This window comes from Rhinolophus sinicus, linkage group LG06 (assembly GCF_036562045.2).
Source record: "Rhinolophus sinicus isolate RSC01 linkage group LG06, ASM3656204v1, whole genome shotgun sequence".
Taxonomy (NCBI): domain Eukaryota; kingdom Metazoa; phylum Chordata; class Mammalia; order Chiroptera; family Rhinolophidae; genus Rhinolophus; species Rhinolophus sinicus.
Genome location: NC_133756.1, coordinates 92,532,518 through 92,552,353, shown reverse-complemented (window position 1 = coordinate 92,552,353; position 19,836 = coordinate 92,532,518). Strand labels below are relative to the sequence as shown.

General features: G+C 35.5%; 1 protein-coding gene and 1 pseudogene across 1 annotated transcript in view; one reads left to right on the top strand and one right to left on the bottom strand.

Annotated features, from left to right (window-relative positions):
* GUCY1A2 (guanylate cyclase 1 soluble subunit alpha 2) overlaps window positions 1–19,836 on the bottom strand; it is a 271,043-nt gene that overhangs the window by 113,631 nt on the left and 137,576 nt on the right. The gene's annotated exons all lie outside the window — the stretch shown is intronic.
* LOC109455898 (polyglutamylase complex subunit TTLL1) lies at window positions 1,514–2,482 on the top strand (annotated as a pseudogene).

Sequence of the window (19,836 nt, the reverse complement as noted above, 5' to 3'; positions counted from 1 at the left end):
ATGGTACACTCAGGAAAGCTATATTTTAAAAACACTGAGACAAACACAAACCAAGTGAGTTTACTACTAATAAATTAACATAAAAAATCACTTGCAAACCATATAGATTATGTATACACATTCATAAATATATATTTATATCTATATTTAACTAACAACTAATGGACCAACAGGATTCCAAATTTTTAAGCAACTAGACACCATGAACAATTGGTCTAATGTATTAAAGAATATGTATTAGAGAAGCCCCACATTTGGTAAGATCAGAGCCCATTATATATAAATTTTCCTGTCTTCTTCATGATTTGAAAACCATCTGTGTTAAAATCATTTAAAATGAGCCACTGAATCCACAAAGCCTGAAAATAGGACTTTGTAAGCTGGTTAAGAAATCATTCCTTCCATTGCTTGCATCTATGTATAGATTTACATGTCTGAGAAATAATATATTACCTCTCATCGGTACCAACAATGACAGGATTGGTTTTTGAAGAAATTAAGTGTTTTGATTGTACTATTCATTTTTCTGTGTTAGTATCCATCAGGACCATTGCAGTGGTAGAAGAATACACATTTGGAATATAATAATGTAGAGAAACAGATTACTGGCAGGCTCCCCAACACTTCTGACGTGCTCTTATGTGAAATGATAGTGTCTGCATAGATAGTTCTAGCTCAAGAGAAACTCTGTATGTCTTTTGCACTATGCTAGCATTCAGAGAAATACCTATTGGTCATAAGTTACCTGCTCCAGAAGGCAAAATTACCACATTGTTATAGAAATATCAATTGGCTGAAATAGTAAGTAAAGGAAACTGAAGGTAAGTGCTATTACTGATAAAGAGGTATAAGAATTTTAAGCAATAGCATAATACACAGATAGCCATGACATTTGCTTCCTAATAGCCAACATTATTCTATGACACATTTTCATCCTACTTTGGTCAATAATCAATTAAATGTCTTTATAAGGTTAATAAAGAACATTAAGAATTTCCTTGAAAAAGATGTCATTATATTGATGTACAGCAAAACATGACAAAAAATTCAGATCAGTTCAGTTATTTTCCTATATTAGAGGAAAAAATTAAAATGGGGGAAGTCTTGGGAAAAAATGCCCTTTTGTGCCTATTTCTCAGAGAAACTTCATAAACAGACAAGAAATGAAAGGTTTAGGGAAACAGGGTGCGGCGCGTGGGCGGCCAGTTGGCCCAGCAGTGGGGTAGTGGGCGGTGTCCTCCTGCGAGCGCCCGAATGGGGCTGGAGGCGGCCAGGGCGCTGTGCCCGGCTGCCCTGCTGCGCGCTCTGCGCCCAGTGCGGGGAAGTAATATGAAGACGATCTGACAGCAGGTAAACACTCAAGCAAGAGTCACTGAAGCTGAAGAGAAATTGGTAGTTGCCATTGGCTCCATAAGTACCTATGGATTATGGCAAGAAAAGTGAAAAGGGTCACTACTCTTGAGACGTCGGGGCTGATAAATAACTTTGAGAAGATGGGTCCAAGTGACAGAAAATGAGGATTGGCATTTTTACTGACTTTGTTCCGGTCGCCTGCATGCTGCTTACCCACTACGTGTTGGTGGAGCAGATCAGGAAAAGTCCCTCGAGCACCTGGATCACGACACTTTGTGGCACAGTCCAGGGCAAGGGCATCTTTCTGATCAACAAGCTCTCGCAAATCAAAAAGTGGTCCAGGGACAGCAACACACCTTCATGTGTGTCTCAATCCACTAAAGAAGCCTACGTGATCTCTCTCTGTGTTAACAATCCGTTACTAATCTGCGGGGGGAGGAAGTTGGACGTGCGCTTGTCTGTCCTGGTGTCTCGGTACCCCCACTGTGCCATTACAGGTACAAGCTTGGGTTCCGCTTCTGCACAGTAAAGTACACCCCCAGCACCACCGAGCTGGACAACATGTTTGTGCATGTCGCCAATGTTGCCGTTCAGAAACATGGGGGAACAACTACAACCACATCCACAGGGGCAAGTGGGCTGTGAACAACCTGCGGCTCTACCTGGGGAACTCCCAAGACAAGGACGTGACCAGCAAGCTGTTCAGCCAGACCCACTGGATCAACGTGAAGTCGGTGAAGGCCGTGACACCATGACAAACAACAAGCACCACTTTGAGTGCCACAGCTATGATGACATCATCCGAGACCATAAACTGAAGCCCTGACTGATCAGTTACCGTGTCCCCATCTCTCACCAACAGCACCGCCCATGGTCAAATCCTTAAGTATAACCTGACTAATGACACCCTCAATATTGTGGTCTCCAATGGCAAAATTCCAGACTGTAAATGGAACAAGTCGCCCGCAACGCAAGTTCTTAGCAGTTACAAAATTCTGTACAATGAAGAGCTGGCACAGGGTGGCCTTGCAGACCGAGAGCTGAGAAGTAGATTGGGCCAGTCGCTAGGGCCGAAGGTGGGGTGGGCGTCGAGAGACTTGGGAGAACGGTCCTCACAACCTGTAAGTGACCACCAGTGACAGCAAGACTCCAATCTGGACACTACCAGAACCACTCACTGCACCTGGGCCCTCACTGAATACCTATTTTTAAATTTCCTTTTTCTAGAGCTTTTTTTCCTGCCCTAAGTCCTGTAAATAAATAAAGGCACTTCTTTGAGGGATTAAAACAAAATCAAACAAAAAAAAACAAAAACGTTTAGCTGAAGTGATAATAATAGGAACTCCAATGTTTTATATTCATAATTTTTCCATTCAATTAAGTGATTCATTAGTTAAAATGTTTCAACAGTTTCACATGGCTTTAAGATAAAGACCAAACACTGTGCTTCCTTTGCTTCTGCTCCAGTTGTAATAGATTCTTTTCAGTTTGTTAAATATGGCATGATCTCTTTTATCTCTGGGCCTTCTGAACACATACATGATCTGCTCCTGCTGAAACACTCTGCACTGCCTTCCCTCCAGCACCCCCACACACATACACATCCTGACTTCCACTGCTCCCCTTAACTGCCCTTCACCATGGCTACCCTCCATTATCTAGCTGACTTCCCGTTTACATTTCAGATCTCAAATGCCTCAAGGAGGCTTATTTTGGTTCCCCAATCTAAGTAAGGTATATTTGTTATAAATTCCCAAAGAACCTATACTTCCCTTTTCATTAAACTTGAACTATCACTAATATCTACCTTCCCAACAAAATTATAAATTCTATGTTGTTGGGACCATAGCATTTGACTCATTATTTTTGTGAATTTTAGTCTCAAAGATATGACCTGATATACAGCAGGTACTTAATAAATATTGGCTCAATGAATGCCACTAAACAAATCATTCCCCATACGTATTCTAGATGTATTTTATATTTTCACTTTTAACCTATATCATAGCTTCCTAAAGATGGGGACCATGTTTTATACTTGATTGTCCTTAATAGTACCTACCAAATACTATGTATTAAATAAACTCCAATTAACATCATTCTCTTGTCTAAAACTTTTCACAACAGTAAAAAGTATAAAAGTATCTCTTCAAAGCACACATTCTGCTATATCTCAGTTTCTTAGAAAATTCTTCTTGATGTTTAACATACATTCAACACATATCAATACGTAAGTATATAAACATACATGCAAACAAATCTTTCCATTAAAACTTTATTACCTGCTAGCCTATTTATAAATCCAACCATCTTTTTCACTGTGTTAGATATTCTAAATTTTCTCCCCAGAATCACTTTCTAACCTTCTGTACCCTGTTCTGCGCCCCAGCAGGATGATATGTATGGACTACATTGATTCGTTCTCTTGCACACAGCTTTCCAGATGGGTTTGAATAATGATAGCCACTGGCAGGTGACTAGAGTAGGCGAGAAGAGAAAGTGTGGTTTATTTATTCTGGTTTGCTTCATGAAGGTAATCTAGGGTATGTGGTGGTTGTATCCTTCTACCTAAGGTAAAAGCTCCTGTAGTTGGCCCTTTCCACAGTTAAAGCTCTCCCCGCGTACCATTCCTTTCCTTGCTTCATCAAGATTAGGAGTGTTCATGGTTCCCATAATGCTAGTTCCTGGGTACTTTACCATCCCTTACTGATTCTCTTAACCCTGCCCACTACTCTGTAAATATCCTATTTAAATAGCCTCTTCAATTATCTCTGTTGAGTACGCCATCAAGTTCCTGCCAAGCCCTTGAGTGATACCCTAACATACATAAAGATCATCATATAATCCCCTCTGAGATAATGTTGTGGAATAGATAGAACATTGGACTGTCTGCATTCTTGATCCCAAAACTCTAAAAATAGCATTGCTACCACTACTTCTTGTTCTTCTTGCCCACTGAGCTGCCAGCTGACGTGGTCAGTGTGGGTGTCACAGGAAAGAAAATATCATTAATCCTTATGGGTTAACTAGTTAACTGGTCCAGTAATCAGTTTTCAAATGGAGTTTGATGAATCTCTAGAGCAGGACTTCTCCAAGTTTACTGTGAAATATATCACTGCGTGATCTACTAGAATGCAGATTCTGATTCAGTAGGTACCACTGGAGTTTGCGATTCTCCATTGCAAACTAGCTTCTGAGATTGTGCATTTATGACCAGCTGATGCTGCTGGTTCTTGACTACACTTTGAGTGTTAAGGCCCTCAGCTATCTGTGGTGGTTCCTCACAGTGGGTCTCTAATGTGTGGGGAAAGCTGATCAGTGTGGGGAAAGCTCTGCATCATTATTTTCATCTGTTTTACATATTATGATTCTGAGTAAGGTTTAATTCGGGGGGAAAATGGTTTTACTTCTTTAAACATTTATAAACTACTAAAATGCTAGCCTACTGCTCACTTTTCAAGTGAGGTCAATAGGTAAGATGATTTACCCAAAGTCACAGCCACTTGATGACAAAGACACAATTAGAATCTAAGTCTCCTGACACCACAGACAGTTATTCTTACCACTTTACTGCCTCTGATTTTTTTTTTCCTTTCTCTTCTTCCTATCTCTAATTTTGAATGTTATGTTACTTTGAAAACTCTGAGAAAAATCTATTTTCACATAGGTTGCTGAGTACCAGTGCCGAGACCCATCTGGAGCTTTCCAGAGAATGGGGTATAATATTGGGTCATCATTCTCTAATCCTGAAGGAGGGCACTCTTAACTATCTTCTTATAAAAACAGACATTTTCCTGGGCAATGTTTTCAAATGCAAAGAAAAAGTAGTATTTACGTTTCAAACTTGACTGATGTTACTTTTCCTCTGTATTCAAAAATCTGTGTACATAAATATTTTTAGCCTCGGGGGCCCATACTGTCTGCCACCTTGCTTATCTGATTTCCTAAACCTTGCACTTTTCTCAAAATATAATATAGGAACAGAAAACATTTTCAAAGGGTTTCTTTCCATCTTTTTACAGAGTATATGTATTTTTACACTAAGAATCTGTATAAAACCCAAGAAACATTTATTTCTAGACAAATGCAATAGTTTGGATTGTCAGTATTTACTCATATTCATCTTCAATTTGGCTCTGCTCAGTGGATCTTAAAATTGAAACCTTCCTCTGATCTGAAGTCCTGACAAGGTTGGTTTTATGCTTTTCATCTGGTAGCTATCTGTGACTCACTGCTCTTGATTGCTATTCCTTCGAAGTATATACATTATGCTTCTTGTATCTCAAAACCAGTATTTATAAGCTTGAAATTCACTTTTTAAATCTGTGGCTAAAGCAGAAACATGAAAACCAGCTTGGATTTTTTTTTTCCTCCTTTCCAATATTATTGCTATAGCAGAACATATATTCAATAAATCATGTTTTGTTTAATATATTGCCACCCAGAAAAGGGTGTAATTTCTTTATACAAATGAGCCTGTTTAACAGGATTAGAGTGAAATGGCATGTTGTGCTACAAATAAGTTTCAGGACATTATCAAGAATAGTATCTTATTCTTCTCTAAATAACAAAATCATAGGAATACTTATGCCTGTGAGTCGCAACAATGAGTGAACTTTATTACATCATTTTTCAAGTTATCTTTCAGGTAATCATGCCAGGAAAAAGAAGGCCTCATATGGGGAAGAGAAGAGGCAAATGTTTGTCATCAGATCACCTTTTGCTCATACTATTCTTTCCACTTGGAGTTACTTCCCTCAATCTGCTTTGGAATATCCAAATCCCACACATTTTCCAAGCTGGAGTTACTTCTTCTTCCCCTAAAGGTCCTCACCCCTGACAACATATAAAATCACCTGGAGGGAGTTTAACATTTTGATGCCTGGGGTCCACCCCAGACCAAGTAAATTAGAAAGCAGCTGGCTTGTTTCATAGAAGCAGTGTTCTCTTCTTATTTAAAAGAGCAAACCAAAACAAACAAAAACAAAAACAAAAGCTTAAGGCAGATATTTTCTAAAATACTGTTTATTTTCCTGCAATGAATCAATTTCTGAGTCCTTAGGGTATTTTTCCTCCTTATCTTTTGGACTGGCTTTAACATTTGCAACTGGTGGTTCTTTACTTTTTACTTGAAGGAAGAGAAACATATCCAAGGCTTAGTACTGGATAAAAACATGTTATATGGATTGTCTTTGTTTTTCTTATAGATTATTCACATGTCCCCTCCTATATTGGAGGAAGTTAGACCAGAGCAGGTAAATGTAGGTACTGTTTATCTGTGTTCCTAGTTTTCATCAAACATCTGCCAATACTTACATCTTTTCTAATTAGGAGATCTCATTCTAATCCACTAGACAGAAAAAAGAAACCCAGCATATTTGTGGCAGCTACAGATCCTTCTTAATAAGTTCACACTTGTACTTAAAAAGACCCAGCAGTAGAATTAGATAACTGTCATTGTGCCACTGACAATGTAATAACTGATTCACTCAATGTGTGAAAAGTTGTTGGAGAACAGGATACGTTCACAAGGTCTAAAGTGACACCCAAGATAACTTGTTAATTACAAACTGTAAGTTACATTTTTAGTGGAGAGATCTAGCAGCCAACACCTTAACCAAGTGATCCAAGTTAACATTAATGGCAAAAATGGACATTATATGCCCTTAATGTGATATAATAGGAAATACTCAATGTCACCTATCTAGTATTATTTCCAAAAACCTTTAACTTAATCATATTCATGAGGAAACAATCAGAAAAATTCAGATCACAGAATTCTTAAAAATATGTTAAAGTCATAAAAACAACAATGGAAGGTTGTTTATAATAAAGACAATGAATGATACATGAAAACTAAATGTAATGTTTAATATTCAGTTGGATCCTGGGTGGCATATGAGTTATAAATAAAATTTTTGAGGTACTTGGGGGATTTGAGTATAAATTACATTTTTAGGTAATATACTTTCAAAGTTAAATTTTTGAGGTTAGAAAATGGTATATTGGCTGTGTAGATGAATCTTATTCTTAGGAAATATAATATACACTGAAATTTTAGGTATAAGGTGGTGGAATTTAATTTCAAACAGTCAAGTGTTAACAATCAATACACCTAGATATTAAAAATCTGGTTTGCTAGTTTTCAAATTTCCTGGAGGCTTAAAACTTGTTCAAATAAAAAGTTGGTAGAAAAAAAATTTAGGTTTTGAATTAGAGTATTAACATCTTCACAGAATTTAGCCCATAGTAAATTCACACTAAACCATGGTTGAATACTAATTTTACAAACCAATGAAAGAAAGCAGTGCTCCCTATTTGTATTGTTGCAAGGATTCTACAATGGTTGATGCACGTTAAGGAGAGCTTTAGGTGAAGTGTTTTGGATGGGCTTCCCAGACAGTCTCATCTCTTCAACAGTAATTATCTTGAACTCTATACATGACACCTCTCCTTACTTTCTGTTCCTTATACTGCGCACTACCTAGTCAGCATCTAATCATTTTGTATTTTCCTGAAATAGAGAACTAAACAAATGAAATATAAAATTATTCAAAAAATATCATGCAGGAAACTTTCTGTGAAATAAGGAGAGAATCCAATCATCAGCTAGAAATGGTAACAGCGTTATCAGGAGAAAAGGTTATTAAACTTCAAAATTAAGTAAAAAAAATTCTTCAAGTACTCAAGTAGTAATAAAGCAAGTCCCTTCAAGGGATCAAAACCAGGCTGATTTTGATCCCTACAAGAGCATTAGATGCCAGGAAAAAAGTTCTTAGGGGAAAAAAATATAACCCAAAGTTATTTTTCCCAGAATAATTTACTTGACTTTCAATTAGGGCAGAAATAATCTTTATAAAAACCACAACATTTTATATATATATATAAAAGCCCCCTCACTGGAGGCTTTATGAAGAGGTGATGTTTCATTCCAGATGCCCTTAGTAAATTTCAGGGGCACAAAGAAAGATGAATTGTTAATTAAAATTTGAGTCTGTAGAGGAAAAGTCCTAGAAAGTTTTGAAAATCCATTGTATTTTCTTCTATTTCAGAAAATGTTCTTATCTTTCATGGAATAAGAGGTTAAAGGAAGGGTAGGCAAAACAATAAATAACTTTTGAAAGACACTATAAGAAATAAACACTTTTTGAAAATGAGAAATGCCACTGATTTATTAAATGGGGTGGGCATGATAAATGACTCTAGAAAGTTACAGACTTTCAGCAGTATCTTTTAACTGTCTCTATGAAGGTCAATTCTAACCTAATTACCAGAACAGCAGCTACTGCAATAAGAGCACAGGAACCTAAGACAAAATAGGGAAGGATATGGAAGCTGATTACTGAAACTAATTAAATGCATTCTGTACGCCCAGTGATGTTTATTATGCAGACATTTAGAATTGGCTGAAAGCATCACCGAGCTCTACAAGTCATAATGGGGAAGGCATGGAAGGCTGGTGAGAAATCTGAAACAAGTTTTCTTTTAGCTATTGATAAGATTTTGTTTTCATGATTAGGCAGAGGTATATAAATGAATAGAATGTATGCCAATATAAATAGGTCAAAAGCCATTTCATAAACAGGAAAAGATAAGAATTCAAACAGCAAGCATAGAATCAGTGTATTCATACTATAAACATAAAATAACTGATAAATATAAAATGACTGAATAACAATATACAGAGTATTATTCTCCTCAAATTAACACAAACATGATTCATTCATTCACTCACTCACTCATTCAAGAACCATTTAATTGAATGTTCAGCAAATGCCTGGCAGTGAACCAAGGCATACATTTGCTATATTGCAAAACTCAAAACCCATTTTTAAAAAATTGTTAATGGTAGCACACTTTCCTGTCATGAATGTGGACATAAATTTGGAAGCAATATAAAGTGATTCTAAGCTAAGCCTAGATAGAATAAAGTGGTTGACTAACTTGAGTAATATAATTTTGGTTACAAACCAGATATGGTTAAAAAGTACTAACATTGATTACTCATGTAATTTTTACACTGGTTTTGACAGAAATTCCAAAAGAAAAACTCAAAAATGCTTTTATAACATCACCATTAGTAAATGGAATGTTGCCTGCTAAAGATCACATATAAAAGATGCTTATTTAAATGTTTGATTGTGTATTGAAAATTCTATCTTACTGCCACATTACACCTTGTATATATGGGATACTTGTACAATATAAAGTATTTTCTGCATTTGTTTTTCACTTTTAAAAAGTTATGAGAGGAAAATTTTTATTTTGAACTTTGTTTAGAATTCCAAGGAGTCAAAGTCTTCTAGACCATTCTATTTTAGCAAGAGCTACCATTTTCTGGACAAAAGCTAGCTACTGAATGTTGAGCCTTGTAAGAGCATCCTTAATCTTAACCATTCTAGAATTTCCTGAATTATCAATAAGGGTCACTCACAGGGATTAATACTTAACTCCTCTTCCGTGGTATAGAGACTGGCATACAAACTATCCAAATGAAACAGTTACTGAGTAGCTCGTGATTTGTAGGGAACTGTGTTAGGTCTTCAAAAAACTTTGAAAAGTTCTGTGTTCTAGAAACTCATAACTTACAAATTTAGTTAAATATACAGAATGTATATAATATACATTATATATATATATATATATATATATATATTTACATATATAATATGTAAATGTGCAAATGTATATTTAAGTCTATACAAGCCCACAGATGCAAACTGACAAATGAATTCTAGAAAAAGAAGCATTACAGAGGTTCAGAGGAGGTAGCAATTAGTGGTTCATGGTTTTAGCTGTTGTATTTGCCAGTTGGTAAGTAACTATTATGGTAAATCTATTTGATTGGGTGCCTTCTGAGGAATAAAATAGAAAAACATGGGCTACAAAATGTAAATCATCTCTCCCTCCAGCTCCAAAATTGCATTTTAAATCTTTAGTCAAATATCTGCAGCTATGTTTAGAGTAATTTTATAATGTTCCAAAGGAAAAGGTGACCTCTATTTAAGACTCTCTTTTGCGAAATATTTGATGTAAATCAAATCTGTCTGATAATTCCAGTAAAAGCAGAACTAGTAATCACCTTTAACTAAGCATGATATTGAGAAAATTTAGGAAAACTGTCATAAGCAGGGGGACATGATATATAGGTGAAGAGACTGCATCCACTGTCTTTATTTTGAACAGTTTTATTAAGATATTATTTTGAACAGTTTTATTACGATATTATTCACATATCATAAAATTCACCCACTTAAAGTGCACAGTTCAGTGGATTTTACAGTGAATTTCAAAGCTGTGCAATCCTCATCACAAACTAATGTTAGAACATTTCATCACCCACCTAAAAAAAAACCTTATATGTATTAGCAGTCAGTTCCTTTCTGTTCTACCTCCTCAGACCTAGTCAATTACTAATCTGCTTGTTTCCATAGGTTTGTCTCTTCTAGACACTTCACATAAATGGAACAGAATGCCATGTTTTCTTTAAGAGTTTTACTGATTTAGCTCTTACATTTAGGTCCAAGATCCATTTTGAGCTCATTTGTTTATATGGTATGAGTTGGGGGTCCAAATTTACTCTTTTGCATGCAGCTATCCAGCTGTTCCAAACTATTTGTTGGGAAAACAAAGAAAAAAACTGTTCTTCCCTATTTAATTACCTCAGTACCTTTGTCAAAAAACAATTGACCATAAATGTAAGGGTTATTTCTGGACTCCCAATTTTATTCCATTAGTCTATATGTCTATCCTTAAGCTAGAACCATATTGTCCTGATGATTTGAGCTTTGTAATAAGTTTTTAAATCAGGAAGGGAGTCCTTCATATTTCAAGAGTGTTTGGCTCTTTGGGTCTCTTGCATTTCCATATGAATTTTAGGATCACCTTGTCAATTTTCTTTTAAAAAACTGGAATTTTGTGAGAGAATACATCAAATTTGTATATCATTTTGGGTAGTATTGCTATTTTGATAATATTAAGTTTTGCATCTATGAATGTGTTTTTATTATTTACGTCTTTAATTGCTTTTAAAATAGTTTATAGTCTTCTGTGTGTAAGTCTTGCACTTCTTTGGTTATATTTTTCCCTAAGTATTTTATTTATTTTGATGCTGTATTAAGTGGAATTATTTTCCTAATTTCATTTGTGAATTCTTCATTGATAATAAAGGAAATGCAATTGATTTCTGCACAGTGATCGTACATCTGGCAAGCTTGATGAAACTGTTTATTAGTTGTAATTTTTTTGTGTGGATTCCTTAGGGTTTCTATAGAAAGCAGCATATCATCTGAGAAGAGAGACAATTGTACTTTTTTTTCCCCAATTTGAATGCCTTTTGTATTTTTCTCTTAGATCACTGCCCTGCTTAGAAGCCCCAGTTCAATAATTTAATAAAAATGAAAGCAGACATGTTTATATTGTTCCTGAAGTTAAAAGGAAAGCATGCATTCTTTCATCATTAATTATGATATTAGCTGTGGGTTTTTGCAAGTTTCTTTTAGTAGGTTAAGGAAGTTGCCTTTTTATTGCTAGCTTACTGAATGTTTTATCACAAAAGGATGTTGTTTTTCTGTGTTTTCTGCATTTATAAAGATGAACATGAGATTTTTGTCTTTTATTCCATTAATTGAGTATATTACAGTGATTGATTTTCAGATTTTAAACAAACCTTGCGTTCCTCGGATGAATTTTGTGTACAATCATTTTTACATGTTGCTGCACTCAGTTTACTAATATTTTGTTAAGGATATTGCATCTATATTCATAAGGAACACTAGTCTTTGGTTTTATTTTCTTGGGATGTCTTTGTCTGGTTTTGGTAATATCAAGGTAATAATACTGGTCTCATAGAATATTTCAGAAGTTTTCCATTCTCTTCTATTTTTCAGAAGAGTTTGTGAGGGTTGGTATTAATTCTTTTTTAAATGTTTAGTAGAATTCACCAGTAAAGTCTGGGCGTTGCTTTGTTCTATTTTATTTTTATAAAAGTAATATGACAATAAAAAGAACTACAGAGAATAGAGACCTATGCTTTTTTTCTTGATTCTGCTACTAAGAGGCTATGTGACTTTTATTAATCTCATTTTTCATGTCTGCAATGTAGACATAAAACCTTCCATTCTATCCACTTTCAAGGATTACTTTGGAAGATTAAGTGAAATGATGGATGCAAAAGCTTTGTGTAACCAGAAAATGCCATTCTACTCTACCCTGTTATGTTGAGTATTTCTTGGTTCTACTAAAGAAAATTCTGTCTGCAGATAATCAAAATTTCCATTAAGTATCTGAGAAGCATGCTTGGCACCTTAAGCTATGCCTCTGGGGCAAGCAAGTATCATGGCAACTGCAGTTGTGTTCACACTGTACTGAAATGAGTACCTGTGGCATGTTACCGAGCTCCTTTTACTTCCCATTACTCTTTCTTCTAAACACTATACTGCCAAAAGTAGAAGTCAGAGCTCTGTCATTTTCCCTACTTGCCAATTAAATTGTCTTTATGAGAAAATCAGCCATGACCTAGATATATATTCTTGTCACTTAAAGTGAACAGTGAAGACTAATCCCCATAGTGCTTTTTCACTGTTGAATAAACAAAGCCAACCTTCAAATAACTGGTGTGTTTCTCCTACAATGGACTCTTTACTACCTAGAGAATTAGCTAAAGGAGCTACTACATATCTATCTATATGTCCAAAACCGAGTATTCAGTTAATTTGATGTATTTATTTCTCTAACCTTGAGGATAAAGTTAGTCGCCTATTTACACATAATTATATAAAATTAGCCACCACTGCTTCTTATATCCTACTCTCCCAACACACCTCATCCTGTCCCAACTCCTTCACTCTACTGTGGGTCTCACTGTCTCTGCCAAAGAGTTCATATTTTTGGAGAATGTATGCTTTAAAAGAAGAAAGGAAAAGAAAAGGGAAGGAAAGGAAAGGAAGGAAAGGAAAGGAAAGGAAAGGAAAGGAAAGGAAAGGAAAGGAAAGGGAAGGGAAGGGAAGGGAAGGGAAGGGAAGGAAGGAAGGAAGGAAGGAAGGAAGGAAGGAAGGAAGGGAAGGAAGGAAGGAAGGAAGGAAGGAAGGAAGGAAGGAAGGAAGGAAGAAAACAAATTATTACAGAAAAATTAAACTTCCTGTTGTGGAAGTGGAGATAAGTCTCTGGGCAATGCCAGTCAACCCGAATGACAGTGTGCAACCAAAGCACCTGTTCTCTATATTGTCAATAGCCTTTACTTCAATTTATTTCCTTGCCTACATCTTCAACAAACAGAAATTAGTATAAAGAAAACAAACTATCTCTTCTTAAAACACAAATAAGGGTTGTGGCTTGAAGGGTTATGGCTTCTGGTGACTAACATCTCAGTAAAAATCAATATAATTAAATTAATTTCCTTCTAAGATCTACCTGAATTCTATCAGCTATACTGAAGAAATGAATACTTTTATTTGGCAGGACACAAAAAGTAGATTAAAATCATTCTGCATTAGAAGCAATTTGTAAAGGGAAAAAATTTGGCAGGATCCCATAGTCAAGGACTCAGGGTGCTATAATGGTAACAATTATCACATACTCAGTATGTTCCAGGCACAGTTCCAAGTGAGTTATTCCATTTAATCCTCTTGACACACCTATGAAATAGGTACCATTATTATCTTTGTTTTATAGATGAAAAAAATTGATACTAAAGGAGATTAAGAAATGTGTCTTAGGACACACCATCAAGAGGTCGAGCCAGGATTTAAATCGAGGTCTGTCTGATGTTCAGAAGGAGTTCTAAACATCTGTGATGGCTGGTGCCTAAAAGCTGAAGACCAGAAACATTAGAATGTTATAAAGATGAAGTGCAGATAGGTGAGGCCATTCCTCAGAAAATCTTCATTGGTATCAAATGATAGTCTAGTCTTAGGTCTAGGAAACAACTATCAGAATCATTATGCTGCCCCCACACACACTTCTTGAGGTCCAAATTTCAGATGCATGCAATCCCGGGCCACTTTACGTAGCAGGCATTTGTAAAGTAACCTGGGGACTTAATAAGTTTTCATGTCATCTGCATGGACAATTTCATATTTAAATTGCAAATAGCTCATTTAAAAATGATCTACGGGCACAACAGTCACTCAGTAGTTGAGGATTCCTTGACCACATGTGAGCATAAGTAGGTTATAAAATCTAAAAAGTCTAAACTAAAATTAGCTCTGACCTACTATTGACATTATGTAAAATTAAATAACAAATTCAGATTAAAATGAAAGGTAAGATTGCAGCGATTGTAAATGTGCTTATCAGACACCTACTTGTAAACTAAGGTTATTCTGGAGCGACAGCTTTAAATCTTGTTTTAAGGCATTTATTGTAGGACTATTTAAACTTCCCTAAAGAATAGCAATTTATAACCAACAGATAATAATAGATATTGTCTCATACTTAACTTGAGCTGGCCATCCATGCCTAATTTATGTGTTTGTTCTGCTGAATCTCATACATATATTATCCCTAGCCTGTTAGAAAATAAATAAATTAAAAGAAAGGACATAAAGTCAGAGAATTTTTACAGTGGATTTAATTAACTATTAAATCCATAAAGTTTATTAAACATCTGTTATGCAAAAGGCATGATAAAAAATTCAGGTACTAGTCAGACAGCTTTGCTGTCCTCAAGGAACTTGTGTTTTAAAAAATGAATTAAGACTACATGAAAAACAACAATATTAATCATAAAACTAGGTAGAGAGTGATATAATCTAGCTCAGATGGCAAAAGAAGAGTTTCAACTGATCAGCATAATAAGCTAAATAAACAACATGTCCTAATAATACAAGTAAAATGCTTAAAATAGTTTTTTAATAAAAGTAGCTATTATTACTACTCAACAGGCAAGAATTTTATGAATCACTTAAGTTCATATCTTTAAATACCAAAATATGTTTCAATTTTAACATTTTGGGTTAAAATGAGCTTATAATATATAAATATACTGCTCTCTTATTTTATACAGAGTACCCTGATCATAAAACTTTTCTCAAAACTCAAGGCAATATTATGAACACTGATATATGTGCTGCAATGTAATACAATAATGCTTTTAGAAAAAAAAAGACAACTAACATGAATTAAGTATCTAGTATTTACCCAACACTTTATATATCTATATAAAGTACATATTTTACTGTCTATACCATTAGAGTTCCTGTCTTCTAAATTATAGGTCTTTTCCTTTATAGTTGCATTGACATAAGGCTTTCCACTGTCATACTGCTGTTATTAGAAACAATTCTCCCATCCATAGTACATTATAACATAATTATATATTACCTGTTATGGATTGAGAAACCAGACAACCAAACATATTAAACTATGTATGAAAAGACCAAGTAAAGGCTTAACGGACTCTATCAAATAAAGTGCATGGGAGACATGGATTTTGTGGCCTATATTTTGGCTTCTCAGAACTTTCTGCTTCTTAGCTGAATTTTGAAAACTTGGGCTTGTCAGATATTTCAACTCTATATAAGAAGTTGTTAATATCCATACTTCCATTTATTATTATAATGGTTGAATTAACCCACAAAAATTTAAAAGGTGTATCTTCTGTTGCTGCCACTGGATGTGTAACGCCATCATGAAGAGTTGAAAAATACCCATGCCAACCATCATTTCCACTTGACTCCAGCCCAAGGAATAGGTCACACATCAGAAAAGAAAAGCTCCACCTTTCTACTGTAAAGACAAAGTTGAGGAGAAGAAGAAAAAGAAGAGAAATAGGAGGAGGTGAAAGGAGGGGGGAGGAGGGAGAGGAGGATGAGGAGGCATAAGAGGCGAATTAAGAAAAATTTTCTTTGCTTATAAAGGGGAAAGAGGCAGCTGCTTTCTCTCCCTCTCTTGAAAAAAAATAAACAAACTGAAAAAAAACCGAAAACAAACAAACAAAAAACTTGTGTGAAATATCATCCTGACTTCCTGGGTTTTGTGTGCTACCTACAGGAATGTACTCTTCTGCTGAGTTTACTCAATAATTAATTAGTGTCCTTGCTCTAATCTACTAGAATGAAAATGGATTTCTTCAAGGAGAGATTAAGCCCAGTATTCTAGTTTTACAACACAAAGATTTCTCCAAGGGTGCGGGCCTCACTACCCCTTGAAACATAAACATATACCTCCAGAGTTAATCTAGTATCCTATCTTGAAATGTAACAAAGGAAATAAGAAAAGTTTTATTGTTTTCTTCTACTTTGCTGTATAACTTGTATGAACTGTCATCCTTACTTCCTGGTTTAGTGGGCTACCTACGGCATGTACTCTTCTGTTGTGTTTACTCAATAATTAATTGGTGTTCTTTTCCCCCATGTTGATGTGGATAGGTTTCTCTTTGTTGGTAGGAGCTTTTGCTTAGCCATACACTTGCCATTTGTCAGTCATTTCCCCATCAATTCTCAATCCTAAAATAATTCCCCTCCCCAAAACACCAAACTTCAGATAAGAGTTTGAGCTACATCATCCAAGAGTTGTCACAGCTATTGTTAGCAAGATAAAGGCATGTTTTTAGGATAACACATTCCTAATTCTGAAGGCAGACATGTGTGTGAAAGGATAGGATTTAAAATTAAGACTTCCTTTTACATATTGTATATCCAAGCTTAAAATATGGTAAACGCAATTTTTTTCTTAAACAAACAAGCCATTGAAAAATGAAAGGATCGAAATCAAACATGAGGAAATCACTCGTTTTTTAAAAATGTTTTCCTTGTTCTATCTCATTTCTCTGTTTCATTCTCTTAACAATGCTTATCATTATCTAAGATTAGATTTTATTTTACTTTTAGAATTGAATATAACTTGCATATAGCAAAAATCACCATTTGTAGTGTACAGAAATGTCTTTATACCAAATTTTCTGTAAAATAAAACTCTGACAAACTAACAGTGAAAAAAGGAAAGTTTCTAAAAGCAAGTGTTCAATAAGTATGTTTTTTGGGTTTCCTCCTCATTAAGCACTGTAGAAAAATTTGTACTTAAAGACAGAATAAACTAAAATTGAGGAACTAAGTAGCTGGCCCCTTTCTTCCTCCTATGAGGAAGTAAGCTGTTGTAACAGTGTACACAGATGTCCTTAGGAGCACTAAGAAAGCAAGGCAGAGAGAGTGTCAGTTGCATAACCCATCCCATCAATAGATTTAGAATGCTGCCCTGTTCAAAAGCCACATTATTAATAGTGGAAAGAGCACATATGTATCATCCTGAGGTCAGAGATCTGTGTTAGAAACAAATATCTGTTGTTTACTGACCTCAGGTAGTTATTTAATATCTCATGTATAAAATGGAAATAATACTAGTGTACTTTTATATAATTGTTCTGAGCATTAAATAAGATATAGAAACTAAAGATAATAGATTAGTTTCTGCTACGAGCAAGGAGATTAACTGGTAGCTGACATTATTGTTGTTATAATTATTATTGTAATCATTGTTATTATTTAACCATCCCAGCAGAAGCATCTCACTCTCCTCTGACAGCTCTTGAATGTCATGTAACTCTTTTTGAAGAAATAGCCTTTCCTACTGTGAAAACTAGAGGAAGCAGTACCTCACTGAAGGCATAAAGAAATATCTAGGAGTTCTGTTTGCATCCTAGGGAAATCTTAGAGAAAGGTAATAATTGCTTTCTCCCTTAGGTAGTTAATGCTCTATTATACAGTTTTGCTAGAGTGACTGGAAATTCTGTTCCAATCCTTTCGTTGACCAGAAATTGGGATAAGGAAAGAATGGGGTAGGAAATTCTCTGAGTTCTTTTCTAAGGGTTTGGATTGAAGAGAGGGAGGCATGGAAGGGGCTTTGTAAACTGCTCTAACAAACAGATCTCTGGCTGGACTTTCAGATGCAAACTGCTCTTTCTTTCTATTTTACATATTCTCTCTCTCTCTCTCTCTCTCTCTCTCTCTCTCTCTCTCTCTCCCTCCCTCCCTCCCTCCCTCCCTCCCTCCCTCCCTTCCTCCCTCCCTCCTTCTCTCTCTCTCATTTAAGATTCCTAGAGAAGACTTCTTTTGAAAGTTGTTATGCTTTGTAAACTAAGAGGAAGAGAGACTTTCCCAACTTTGTGGCATTTGTGAATTACATGTGACCATGGACTGAGGTGGATGTGGCTGACCCTGGCTGTGCCTGACCACTCTCCCTGCCTGGGCCTCAAAGATAAACGTTTAATTAAAGAGATATATAATAAGGCAAAAACAGAGAGAAGTAAAACATGACCCTAAACTTAAATCTTTTTCACCTAGGATTTTTTCTTTTAAATTAAAGTTTATTGGGGTGACAACTGTTAGTAAAGTTACATAGGTTTCAAGACATGGAAACAACCACCAAAGTGTCCTTTGACAGATGATTGAATAAAGAAGATGTATACACAATGTATGCACAATGGAATACTATTTGGCTGTAAGAAAAGATGAAATAGTGTGATTTGCGACAACATGGGTAGATCTTGAGATTATTATGCTATGAGAAATAAGTCAGACAGAAAAGTCGAGAACCATGTGATTTCACGGATTTTTTTTTAACTCTTAAAGCAGTTAGCAGTATACGTGACTTATTTCCGCTGGTAGAATATAAACTACTTGAGGAAATAACCTTTCTCTCATTCACTTTGGTTTCCTTCACAACATTGATTACAGCACCTTACATACAGCAAATGCTCAGTATATATGGGTCATGGCTTATAGCATTTGTTTGTGCTCTTATTACCATGTATATTATAAGGAGGTAACATGTGGTGCAAAAAGACCTGGATCAGGAAAATCTAGGATCTGGTTCCGGCTCTGGCACTGTGGAACCTTGCTGGGCTTAGCTGACTCAAATTAAAAAGTCAATTCTGGGTGGTGAGCACACAGTATGATACACAGATGATGTATTACAGAAATGTACACTTGCAACCTAATTTTATTAACCATTGTCACCCCAAGAAACTTAACTAAAAAAAAAAAAATATATGAACCTGAAATGTTACTGAAAAAAAAAGTTAAATTCGATTATCTCTAAAATTTTGAGCTCTAAAATGAAAGGACAGGAAGGAGGGCGGGAAGGAAGGAAGGAAGGGAGGGAGGAAGGAAGGAAGGAAGGAAGGAAGGAAGGAAGGAAGGAAGGAAAAAGAGGACAGAGAAGGAGGAGGGAGACCAGAAAGGGTGCTTCTCCTTTCAGAGAAAATTCAACCACAGAAAATTCCCTAAGGAATCATATTTGCATTTAATGACTTTAATATAGGGCTTCAGAGAATGTGGAAGTCACTATTACTATTTAACTAAAGACAAATTTTGGTGAGTTGAAAAGGGTTTGGAGATAGAATGAAATTTCCCACGCCTGGCTAGATTCAAGAAAGAGAATGTAGATGAGTCACCGAAAATTACCAGTTTCCAATATCATTCTGCAAGTTAGTCTAGCTATGTCTTATTAGCACATCTGCATCTTTTATTTGGCCTGTGGTAATAA